We start from the raw sequence: 13,898 nt of genomic DNA on the forward strand, positions 1-13,898 counted from the left end.
TAGGCCCAAATAAAAGTTTAGATATAAACATGCATTTAAAGGTTTTCACGTGAGGCTTATTTCTACAGTAGGAGTTTGAAATATTGATATTCGTTACATTGCAATCTGACAAAGAATAGTCATTCTGACACGTATAAAATTGAATCCACTTTTAACTCTTGATAAGATCTTCAAGTGGCACAGCAAAGCACTTTTTAAATACCTTAAGCGGCTAATCAGGCAGAAACTTTAAGCATTAGTGCATGTAATAATTCATTATCAGCCTAAGCACAGTTACGCATTAATTATCATAAATGCTTTGTTGACTTTGTATGCTACATCTTGACTCATTATGTAAATTACCATGCTACCTTATCTGTCACAAGAGAACAGTGATAAACAATTTTAAACAGTTGTATGCTTACTAAAGTGAAAGTTCATTTTCTATTTAAATTATATGCACTTTACTTTTGTTCAATAATTGCATTGTTCGGCATTGCATTGATAAATGTTTCTATGGTTTTCGACCCACCAAAAAAGATTTAAATATTAAATAAATTAGTTACTGCTTAAAAATATTAGCGCATGTATTTAACTGATATTAATTTCAACAATTTTCAACTTTGTGTGCAGATTATGTAGTCATGTTATTTTGCAGAGCGTCACCTAATTTTGTAAAAAAAACATAAATTAATTGCCAAAACAATTTTCACTCAAGTTTTTGTCAAGCTTTGTTTTAGAATTTTCAATAGTAATACAAATAACCGAACATTATAAACTATAACTCAAGTGGCATGCAGCGTCTGAGGAGAATGAGAATAAGGACTCTTAAGAGCAATTCACTAGCTAATGCTGTGAAATGTCAAATGCAAAAACCACAGTTGATGGACAGAATGCAGAACAATGTCATACATTCACCCCAGTAGAGAGATCTGGTCCTAAATTCATCGTTTTTTTTGCACTCCACGCCACCCCAGTTCAGACATGGCCATATGCAAATCAGTCTGACCCTGTGCCTCATGGGAACAGTCCAGCCCGAACTGCCAAGCCATGCCTTCCCTGGACCGGAAACAAGCTTCCGAGAACCGGTTTCTGGCATTCCAGCCGTCTTCAGCCCAGCTTGCTTGAATCCAGTGGTGTGGAGAGAATGGGACTCACGTCTGAGCATACCCATCCCACTCGGGGTCACAAATGCAAAAACCACAGTTGATGGACAGAATGAAGAACAATGTCATACATTCACCCCAGTACAGAGATCTGGGCCTAAATCTATCGTTTTTTTGCACTCCACACCAACCCAGAAGGCATGGTGAGCAAAAAAACGATGGATTTATGCCCAGATCTCTGTACTGGGGTGAATGTATGACATTGTTCTGTATTCTGTCCATCGCCTGTTATTTGTGAAATGCCAAATGGGCAAAGGTAACTAACTTGAGAGTTTGAAAATATATTTACCTCCCTTTACCCTAGAAAATGGGCGCATTTCATCCTCGCTTAGATGAAGTGTAGATCCTACACAACATTTCCGGTTCCTCTCATATTACGTCCTTACCTGTCACACCATTTTTCTGTGCTTTCTTGATGTAATAAAACAAAAGAATTGAATCACAGACATTTGCTCCCCTCAAGTTTTTTTTTAAACAGTAGATTTCCCACTATTATGGGATTCGCAAAAATGTACTGTAATGGCTTATATTTACTACTACATTATTCTTATTCTGAAAAACGTTGTCCTCGTCCGTCCATGTCTGTTTAAGTATGGCAGACAAGTATTTGCATGAGAATGTTCCATTTATTCACTGCAGGGGGGAGTCTTTGTTAAGAAACCTCTTCCCCTGCATTCCATTCATGTACAGAGGTGTTTCCTTTTCCACCCAGCACAGACCAGCTGATACTGATAGATCGATCAAGTAGATGTACTTTTCCTTATCGGCAAGGCGGTTTTTGCTGTCAAAAATGCTATTTGTGTATACATAGTGTTTCACCTTAGAAATTCAAATCCAAAAGTTCTCTCCTCTAAATAATATTTAGGAGCGCAAGGGTTTCACAGCCTCATTTAGTTCTGGGCGGTGGCCTGCCAGCCCATGACATCAGCACCTGATTTCCACCTCCTCCCTCTCTTTAGTCGAGTACCTTCTATAATATCAGGTGATCCCTATCTCTCTTACAACAAAGCAAGCCTGTGAGTCAAGCCATTGGACAGTAGGTTTCTGTCGATTGAGTCAAATAAGGGCTATCCACCGTAAACTTGGTGCATCCTCATTTCCAAATGGTGCAGGGGAACAGCGAGGTTAAAAGAGGTACCACTTGTTCAAACTATAAACTATAAAGGCTGCTGCCTTCCACGCAGCAGCCCTCTTGTTATCCAACATTATTCGAATCACTTGTCTACTGCACAAAATCTTCACATGGAATATCCTCAGTAGCTGGCAGCTCCAGAGAAAGTGGGTCCTGTTGTCCACTGAACCACCGGTCACCACCCCCTGCGTTAACACAAAGGCCACCTTAGTTGCCATTATGATGTGTCATTCATCTGGCTCGATTGAGAACAATATTCAACAAGACATCACAAAGATATTAAAAAAGTAATCTTTTAATGTGAGTGTCTGGACTATTCATTTTATATACCGTCTTTCCACACATTTTCAATCCATTCATGGATTGACTCCTGTGCCACCTGACAGTTCTCCTGCATGCCCCCTGCCCACATCTTGCTGCAGTCTCCACTGCACATTCACCTCCCAACTAAGTGTGAGCGTCAAACTCCACTCCGTGGACGGAATTGGCATAGTTTTACCACTCCGCGCCTCCGTTTATGGCACAGAGTTTTGGGAAAACTCTGACTCCGCCACGTAGTGGAGTTTTACATTTTTTTACTAAGGGTGAGTGTTAAACTCACCAGGTTCTGTTCAAGCTCGAAGATGCAGTGGCTTCTCGCTGTTGTGGTAACCAGGCGCCAGTAGGGGACAACCACATTTGGTCCCACCATGTCACGTGACTCATGTCACCTCCAGTGCAGGACTCAGGAGGGATCAGGATGAGCTTCTGCTGGAGTGGCAAAAAGTAAATGTGAGAACTGTCGTGGGCGGGCACATGACCAAGCCGCTTCCTGTGGCTGCCACTGTCTGAGCCTGACCTGAGGGACCATCGTCGATGGACAGAAAAAGGTAAGGACTGGAGGATCCCCGGCCTATGGCGGCCTCCTCTAAGCCCCCGCACCAGAGTCCTAATGGATCTGGAATGAGCTAGCATCTTCCCCTCAGCACTTAGTCAGTGGAGGAGCCAGTAAATTGGCCTGTTAACAGAACACCGCGTATTGCTGTGGAGTAGGTCTTTCACTTCACAGAGTTCTGCATAGCGTGGCTACGCTGACTCCACCCGGGGTTACTCCAAACACGCATACACCCACCCACACACTTCACATCAGTTCCTCTCACAGCTCTCTGTCCACCCTGTCATGCCTCCTCCTTAACACCAGCTCACTCTTCAGACACACCATCGAAGTCTGGGACCTCCTGCAAGACACATTGTAAATAAAACCTGGCTCACCCAAACTTAGGTCGCCTATATTACCACAACTATCTCCAATCGAGAAATGTGTGAATTTTGTAACCCCCCCTCCAATGATCTTAAGACTGTAGTGCAATTGTGTGTTCTCTGTAAACTGGACTATGGTAATACCATCATCACTGGAACTCCAAAACCCCCTAAGAGCCAATCTCAATGCGGCAACCAGACTTCTCACAGGATACAAGTGGTTTGATGACATCTCGCTTGCCTCTAAGAGTCTCAACTGGCTTCCTATTGAATGAAGATGCATCTTCATGACTGCCTGCATCACCCATAAAGCCCTTCATACAAAAATAAATCCAAATGCGTAGAAACCAAACTTTCCAGAGCAGGCAGACGCCAGGCAGTGAGAATTGACAACTCACTTCTTCTCATAGCCCCTAAGACGAAAAAGAAATCCACCTAGGCCTGCACGTTCTCAGGAAATGCTCCCAGCATATGGAACTCACTCCCCAAAGATCTTCAAGGCAACCATTTCTTTTCTTGCTTTAAACGAGATCTCAAATCTCTGCTACTTAACAACTGCTTCAACTCTCATACAAGTTATACACGTTTCCCAAAGACCTTTCCCCGCTCTACAGACTCACTGTGGTCTCCTGACCCAGTCAGTGACTACTTTCACACTAACATCATTACCTTTTTGCTCTATTGTGTAACATCATCATGTTATTGTGTACTTTGCTCGTGGGATCTCACTATTTTAAATATGTTAAGTATATACTTCCTGCTGACTGCATTTAACCTACAAGTATCCTCACATGTATCTCGAAGTAACCTATGCACATAATTTGTAAAGTGCACTGATACCTTCAGGTCAAGCTAGCGCTATATAAAACTCTAAATAAATACAAAATAAAGAAGTTTAAGATATTGTGGTTCACATATAGTGCATGTCATACATTGTGTATGCCTACACCTAGTGACATGTGTACAGGCCTTGATATAATGTGGCAGATATATCAGTAGTGAAAATCTGTGCCTTGGGATATATAGCTGATTCATATGTTTGTCGAGTGTGCGGTAAGTGGGTAAAGTAGGATGAAAGGTATGCTCTCAATAGTTGTGTGTTTTCAGATAAACACTCCAAAAGTGAAATAGTATTAGGAAACATTTATTTTTCATAAAACATTTTAAACAGCTTAGCTAAAGAGTGTTATAATTATATGTTAGTGTGATCTTGTACATTCATAAATAATGTACTGTTACTCTAGGGACTTACAAATCTACACCCACCAAGGTGACCAAGGGGGTCCCGCCGGGCTCGTGTCTGAGCCTCACCCTTTTTAATATTTATGTTACCCCCTGGCTAAACTCATGAGATCCTTAGGGTTTAATCCCATATCATATGCAGACGACACCCAGCTCCCCCTCACATTTGGTAAAAACAGACCAGATACAGCTCATCTTCTCTGAAGGCATGAAAGCTATTGCTGCCTGAAAGCGGATTAATTTTCTCCAATTAAATGCCGAAAAATCTGAAATCATGCTGTTTGGAGAAGCAGCTATATGCTGGTCGCCCAGTTGGTGGCCTGAGGAGCTGGGAAATGCCCCGTCCCCCAAGGAAGTGGTCAAGAATCAGGATCAATCAAAACCTCACTTTTGACTCTCAACACCACTGCTGGCACTTGCTTCTACATTCCTAGTCCACTTAGGAGGATCTTCCCCCTTCTACCCTCTTCCACTAAAAAAAACCTTGATGCAAGCCCTGGTACTAAGTAGACTAGATTATTGTAACGCTCCTCTATTTTTGGCAAACAAAGCCTCCCTTAATAAGTTACAAGTGGTGCAAAACACGGCCGCCCGTCTCATAGCAGATGCCACATCCAGAACAGCCTCTGTTCCGTCCTCCTCAATAAACTCCATTGGCTCCCCGTGAGAAAGCGGGCAAAATTCAAAATAGGCGGCACCATCTTTAAGGCCCTTAATGAACAAGGTCCTTCCTATCTCTTTAACAAACTGATCAACTACACCCCTTCACGTCCTCTTAGATCAGGCTCTAAACTTTTATTATGCACCCCTAGAATTAAAAAGGCATGCATCGGCGGCAAGGCTTTCTCTTACCTTGCCCCTGCCTTCTGGAATGAGCTACCCCTTCCGCTCCGTAACTGTCAGAACCTTTCTCAGTTCAGGAAGCTTCTGAAAACCCACCTTTTCTGAGCCCTTTGCTCTGGGTGTTACCCTCCTTCCAAAGCGCAGAGATACCCCTTGGGGTGATTCAGCGCTATACAAATCAATAAAACCAAATCAAATGTGCATTTAATTACTAACTTGAGGTGAAGGGGGAGTAAAATTGTACTAGGTGAGTATTTAATTTGGTCCTCTAGAGTGAGACATGTGGCCAGACAGGGAGACTGGATTTATTGCTGTTAGATGCGGTTTAGTGTTCATAAAGTTAATAATAGTGGCATTGATACTTACAAATCACATTTTAAAATGCTTTAAAAATATTCTACTAACTTCTTTTGCCAGATTGGAGATGGAGTACCAGGGACTTGTTGTTTGAGTAGGTGGTTGTAGTGGGCACGGTTGAGCTATTTATTCTCTTTTCCCTCCAACAAAGACATTGAGGATGAACTGCCATGTCAACAGAATATATACTCTAAAGGCAGTGAAGAGAGTAGTTGCTTTATTTTGCTCCACCTGTCATATATAGTATATAACTCTGTCAATGCAGGAAGGTGGTGGATGCAGCAGATGGTTGACGAACATTTGCCCATTAAACTGCTATATCTAAATGTAGTATCTTCATGTTGTGTTATAATGTTCTATGTTATCTTGTTCCTAGCTGCTCAGCCAGTGTGAGTGTTCGGTGTGGAATGCTTGGGTGACTGGTGTGAGTGGTGACAGTTGGTGGATGGGCTGAGCAGCTAGCAGGCTGGTGGGGCTGCTGTACAGGATCTATGCTACATGTTGTCTACTTCAATAAACCTACTTAAACAACATATACTAGCGTGGACTACGTTATTGCATTATTTTTGGCGATGAGTTGGAGACTTGTTACTACACTAAATCATACAGATGGAGCTCTATTGATGCAGATGTGGCAATACTCAATACACAAACGCATTTCACGCTAAAATAATAGTAAAAAAGCACAGTGAACAACAACTGCTCATATTCTGCAAAATGCGATGCAGTGCGCGCTACGAAATTCGTTTCATTATTTAAATTGTTTACTTACCTCCAATTATCCATTTGCTGGGTTTTAGCATCCCCCCACCCTGCCCCTCCTCGTCCCGCCTCTCTGCCCCACCGCAACTCCCTCCACAGGCCGCTTGACAATGGTGGCTATCTGCCGTAAATACTATAAAATTGCGCTAAAAGAGCAGAGGTCCTCATTACAGAAACAGGCCTGGGAGGAGATGGTATAAGCTAGTGAACTAAAGGATAGCACACTTTTCTGGAAGGTTATTAATAGACCTTGTTTCGCAGAACCGGATAAACTGAACCTTGGCCATCGTATAACCCAGGTCCAATGGAAGGATCGTTTCCAGGTGGTTTATAATCATGGGAATGGACAACAAGGTATTAATGATTTGGTGTTTTTCCCATGTGATGTGCATATTAACTTTCTTCTTGATGAGGTTAAAATTGCCATTGAGGGACTGTCCCGGAATAAGGCCCCAGGTGGGATTCCCCCAGACCTGTTCCGGAATAATATAGGTGTGTGGGCCCGGTTCTGACTAAGGTATGAAACGCAGCATCGCTATCATCCATACCTCAGTCATGGTCCTCCCATTATTGTCCCCATCTACAAGAAGGGTGATAGGGACAACCTTCACTGTTATCGTCCCATATCCTTGATAGACGCTACTGTTAGGGTTATGGGTTGGGTCTACCTAAATAGGCTATCTGAGTGGGCAAAGAACAATCAAATCATTTTGGAGGTTCAATATGGCTTCAGAGTAGGTAAATCAACAATTGGCCTGTTGATATCAAAATACACACTCGCCAAAGCAGGCTCTATCTATCTAGGATTTATGGATCTCAGGGCAGCGTTCGACAGAGTGAACCATAGTAAACTGTTCACTACTAGATGAGTTAGGGGTTGAGCGCACAAAAATAAATGTTTTAATGACTGTATATGGCCATACATCAGCTGCAGTCCGATTTACACAAGAGGGGGAGTCACCGATAATTTTAAATGCTCAAGAGGTGTGCGTCAAAGGTGCATTCTTGCTTCTTTTTTATTTACATTGTATATTAATGGGCTAGAATCTGCCTTGTTAACACTGCAGGCCGATACTCTGAGAATAGACAGCAAACCAGTACCAGTTCTGTTGTATGCGGACAATGCTGTGCCTATAGCATCCACGGTTGTACCTCGGCTAGTACAGCTACACACTTTTCCAGACCTGGTCTGCTCTGTTGTGTTTTCTGTATCTTGTATTAGGGGAATGAGCAGACAGGTCATTAAATATTCCCCTCGACCCTCCACATACCTGTTTTGTTTTTTGGTGCCTATAGCATGTACAGTCAGAGCATTGCAAGCCCTAATTGGCCTGTTTGTCTCCTTCATGAATGGGTTGGATTTGTCCCCCAATTTCACCAAGTCATTTGTGATGGAAATAGGGTGTTGCGGGACTAGTACAAAAACGTATAAGGTACGCCCTTTTAGCTTAGCCAAAGTCCCGGTTTTAACGTATCTTGGTGTTCTATTTGACGCCAAATCAAATTGGAATAATCTGAAGGACGAGAAGGTAAGGGACACATGAATAAAGCCCTGGGAGCTATTGCAAATTATGCTCACAGGGGTGATTTTAATTAATTGTGGGTTTCTAATGCTAGAATCGACTCCTGAAGGAGTATCGACTCCTGAAGGAGTATCTCTGCGCAATAGACCGCCGGGGAACCCGTCCTGGCTTTCCCTGTGAGATGGTCCCTACTGGGTATCTCCAAGGTGAAACCAGGCATCCCCGGCGTATGTGGGGGCCGTTGTGGAGATGAGGCAAGCTAATGCCCAGAGTTGCCAAGTGTGATCCCTGGTTAGAATAGGCTCAGAGGTGAGAATTATCAAGTCCGCTGACCCTGGTCCACGACCCTGCCGAGTCAGGAATTGAACCCTGGTCCTGGGCAGTCCTCTGCTCCTGGGTCTGCCGCCTCTAACCAATGAGCCACACCACTCCACAATCTAATTTTAAAATTAGATTAGTAATTTTGTATTTCCAAGGCCTTGTACGGGAAAGAGATTTGGGGCTACAAGGCAGCTGATAAATTACAGATTAAGCAAAATAAATGGAGTCATCTTTTAACCAAGCAGTAATTTTGTACTGCCTTAAAAAAATTCCTGGTTAAGATATATTAAGGAAACACTCTGTGCCCTCGGAAGAACAGATATTTTTATGAATTATAATACAGTGAAGAGGGAGGATAAAAAATGAATTAAAGGTTTGCTTCTTTAAAACAGCTTGTGCTGAGCGCGAAGGAAAGGAACTCAATAAACCTATGGTAAGAGCACACACTCTAGTCAAATCAGTGCCGGGAATGGAGTCTTATCTTGCCATTTTAACCAGTGCCCATGACCGTTTTTTAATTACCCTTTTTATATTAAATATGTCTCATCACTTAGTGGCCTTTCCTCCTGGCTTTGCTGTACGAGCCGAGGATAGAGGGCCCTGTGGCTGCGACAATAGGTCTCAACAGGATATTTCACATTTTGTTTTTTTACGTTCATGTTTTACGCACACCATGCAACAGTATCTTAAACCTTATTTAAAAGAAATGGTATTCAGGCAGGCTCGTATAGCACTTTTGCACTTGCAACTTTTGCAGAATGATCGCATATTGTTTGTTGTTACGCACCTTTTGAGAGCAATGATAAGATCAAGGAAATCCAGATATGATTGAGATAATGAGGGCCATTTGTGAACTGTGTTATGATAATAGAAGGCTTTAATGAACTGGTAATGTTTTTATGGACAGGTCTATTCCACAGGATATTTATATGACTGTACAAAGCCGATGCTATGAACTTTTGAAAGCAATACTAAGACTAAGAAAGTTTAGACACGGCTGAGAAAGGTAGGGACATGTGTGAGATTTATTATATGATGAAATATGTTTTTAATGGATTTGCTACTGTCTTTTTAATGTATTGTATCTTTTATGGCTGTGTTCACTGCAGAATATAGATTGTTTATTCTTATTCCTATTATCAGGTTGGTGCCAATAGAAGCCATATCGAAAGAATTCGCATTTTGCTTCTTTAACTACCTAATCCAATGATATTTCATTTTTGGTGTAATGCATGTTTCCATGCACTGACACACATTTAGCACTATGTTCTTTATAATGTTCATTGTTATAGCTAGTAAGCATTTGTATTGAACACATTCTTTCATTATATAAGTTCCACAATTTTCGGTAGTCTGGGCTTCCATTTCCAAACATTTCTATTGCAGACTGGATTCTGATTTAGTTGTGAGGAATTGTGGGGTATGTAAACATCTGCAGCTGGGTGGTCAAACACTGAACAATTTCACAAATCCATATTTACTCATATCCTACTAGAAAACAGCTCCCTGAGCGAAACCAAAACTATTTTGACAGTGTTTCTAGGTCTGCCCAGAGTGCAAGCTTATGTGGGCTGGCACTTGTTAAAATGTAACACACGTTCAGAAATATGAAGGGAAGCGTTCCCGGAATGTTCCTGGCACTCCTTGTTCAGATGTTTCTTTACAGTAGGTCATATGAAACAACTCCACTCTCTAAAAGTGTTCAACGAAGAAAAGAAAACTCTGCTACAGGCTGCACATAGCATCTTGCCTGCAGATAAACAGACAAACGCCAGAAACCCTTACATAAACAATACAAGCATTTGATCGAGCAAAAGCAACGACCACAGTCTGGTAATGGTTTAAATTGTCATGCACAGAAAATACCCTCTCTAACACCAAGGCCTTTATTGTGAGTTGACCTGAGTTCCTATTGAGGTCGGTAATAGGGTTCATTTAACATCCCCAGGCCTTTCTATAAACATATTTATAATAAGAATTTCTTTTTTCCTATTTACTCCCACTCCTTTCATCAGCAGTCTGGCCATATTTGTAGAAGTTTGCATCTGGGGGTAGAGTTGTGCAGTTTGGACAATGCAGTGTGGGGTTCATCTTAACACAGGATCCATCTTTCAAGTCAATAATAGCAATTAGCAAGAGAGAAAGTACACTGATGTCTTGTGCTTGTTATTGTAAGTATGCTTGTAATATGCTGGTAACAAGATAGAATCAGATAGGGTAAATTAGGCTTTCTTCCTTCTGAACTCAATGACGTGTGTTCAATTGGTTCTGAAGAGATAATTCAGAATATTTCCTGTACTATTTATGTGGATGTATGCCAATGTGGGCCAAGGAAGGGTGGATCCATGACAGATATTCATGACACAAGACTGGTAAGATTCCCTTTCTACATTTTTTTGGAAACGGTCATTGCAATTTATAATTCCTTCCCACATTATGACACTAACAAAGTAAAGAATCCTCAAAACGATACTGAAGACGCTCTCCCTTTGTTACAAGAGTTCTCCATGTTTACCTCAGAGGAAGTGATAACCGCCCTGGCTAAAATTAAATCAGGTTCTGTAGTAGACCCGGTTCCACCACGTTTCTTTCCCACCATTGCCCCATTACTTGTTTGAAATCTTACTGACCTATTTAACATGTCACTTGCACAAGCAGCAGTCCCAGTCATATGGAAAGGTGCTAGGGTCAGGCCTGTTCTAAAAAAAATGACTGCTGACCCCAAGACGCCAAGTAATTATCGGCCCATATTGTTGCTCCCTTATTTTGGAAACGTGCTTGTGTCGCTGATTAACCAGCAACTTACTGTACATCTAGAGAATCATGGACTACTGGATCCCTCACAGTCCGGCTTTAGGGCTGCACATAGCACCGAAACAGCACTGGTAGAAGTCATGGATAACATCAGCCTAGCCCTGGACAACGGGCAGTCAGCCATGCTCATCTTGCTGGACTTGTCAGCCGCCTTTGACACCATCTGCCACAGCATTTTAAAACAACAGCTCTGGGAGGTGGGTTGTCAGAGGTAGGGTTCTAAATTGGCTTTGTGACTACCTGACGGACCGGACCACTACTGTTCAGATGGGAAAGATGGTCTCTCACAGCTGACCAGTAAAGATGGGAGTTCTGCAGGGCTCTATTTTGAGCCCTCTGCTCTTTAATCTTTATGTGGCACCGTTGGCAAAGGAGGTCAGAACCTATGGTTTTGATGTAGTGTCATACGCTGATAGCACTCAGATTCTGATCACCCTAGGACCTGATCCCATTGATAAAACTCTGATTTAAAAACTGCATGATCCATATAGATGACTGGATGAGTGCCAATCATCTACAGCTGAACGTGAGCAAGACCAAGGTCATTAATTTTGTAAGCACAGGAAGTTTGGTCCGAGGACTGGTGGCCTCTCAAACTAGGTCCCTGTCCATCTCCAAAAATAGTGGTGCAAAATCTGGGTGTGTTGATTGATAACCAACGATCAATGAAAAATCACATAGATCACCTAATAGGTACTTGCTATGGAATTATCCGTAGGTTAAGAATAATCTTCCAGTGGATCCCAATCTAATCAAGGAAGCCACTGATTCATGGCTTGATCATAGGTCGTATTGACTATGGTAATGCCTTGCTGTCCTCAATCAATGAAGAACTCTTTTCCAGGTTCGGATCCTGCAGAACACAGCGGCCAGGCTGGTATTGAATCTTCCTTTCAGACCCTAGCCTGAAACACCTTCAGTGGCTTCCCATAAGGAAACATACTTGTTTCAAAATCCTCTGTCTATTACATAAAACTATGCATGGAAGAGGACCCAGATATTTGACAAAAAAACGTAGCTGGAATAAGCCAACGAGGATGCACAGATCTAGCACTAAATCCTATCTCACTTCACTCAGAGTGCGTACCTCAATAAAGGGCAGGAGATCATTTTCCTTTCTTGCTTCCACTATCTGGAACAAACTTCCATCCCATCTGCTCTCCATTATAGAGCATAACCGATTTTGTAGAGAATTAAAAACATGGTTGCTTGATTCCTAGTACCTTCCGATCTTTCTCTTAGCAGGTTCTGGAGTCGTACGCTAGCACCATGAGACCCTTGGGTGATATGTGCTCTTAATAAATATACTTGAATTGACTTGACATCAATTCAAAATTACATGAAATTAATCTACACTGAAAATCTGACAGAAATCCAACCATTCTTCACCTTATAATAACGAGCACCCATTGGCTAAGTATAGTCTCTGTATACATACACGCTAAGTGCTACTGACTGGACTAGAGTCATTTAGCAGAACATCCATCCTTCATGCAAGAGCTGATGCTAGCAACATGTGTCCAAAGCTGGACTGTCACAGTGGAAGTTCCCCACCGGACTGTAGTTGGTGAGCTCTCTGTGGCTGGCTATATTCTTAACTCATGCATACATAACAATTTTAAACCCTGCTGCAGGGAGATAGACACATTGGGCCATATTTATGACCTGGTATGCATCGCTCTTGCACCACGCAATGTGATGCAAAAGAAATGCAAACCTTAAGTCAGGTTTTGGAAGACATGCAAAAGCTCTTTGTGTGGCTTTGAGTGCCTCCAAAAATCTGGAGTAACGCAAGGCAGCTCAAATCGCTGAGTTGTGTTACTCTGCCCTGGGTAGGCATTCCATAGGCGTCACGTGGGTTTTCCCACTCAACTGCCATGGTTTATGACACATTTTTAGATTTGCAAGACTTTGTAAGCCTAGAAATGCGCTACAAAGATACTCATCCCCAGGAGAGGCATAATGCGGAGAGATATCTTTATTTCTCCTTGTTACTTCCTCTTTCTGTGCTGAATTACATCAGCACACATAGAAAGAGGAAAATACCTCTCAGGATTGTTTTTGTGCAAGAAGGTGCGCATTCCTGCAGAAAAACAATCCTGCATGCAATGCAGGCACCCTTGACCCATGGCGCAAGGGTGCCTGCATTAGTGCTAGCCAGTTCCCAGTGACACAGTGCAGCACAGCAAGGTGGCTTACTGCCCTGCACTGCACTATTTCATAAATATTCCCCTTTGTGTCTAGTCAATGTAGTAAGTAATACTGACAGAGCCCTCCTTGCTGCTCCTCTACCATATGTTCAGCAATGCATCTTTCACAATATTTCCTCATATCATCACTGGACTGGGCATGAGGCACACCGGCAGAACATAAAGAAAATAAATGAGTGCTTAAATCAGGCTGCAGATTCAGTAAGCCTTCTTTCCTGTACAGTACCTCAACAAAACAGCTCTTCTCTCACAACACACAGCTACCCATCAGATCCACAAAATCTGCTATGATAATGTAAGGGTTCCAAAG

The sequence above is a fragment of the Lissotriton vulgaris genome, chromosome 3_1 (genome assembly GCF_964263255.1).
Source record: "Lissotriton vulgaris chromosome 3_1, aLisVul1.2, whole genome shotgun sequence".
In the NCBI taxonomy this organism is placed as follows: Eukaryota; Metazoa; Chordata; class Amphibia; order Caudata; family Salamandridae; genus Lissotriton; species Lissotriton vulgaris.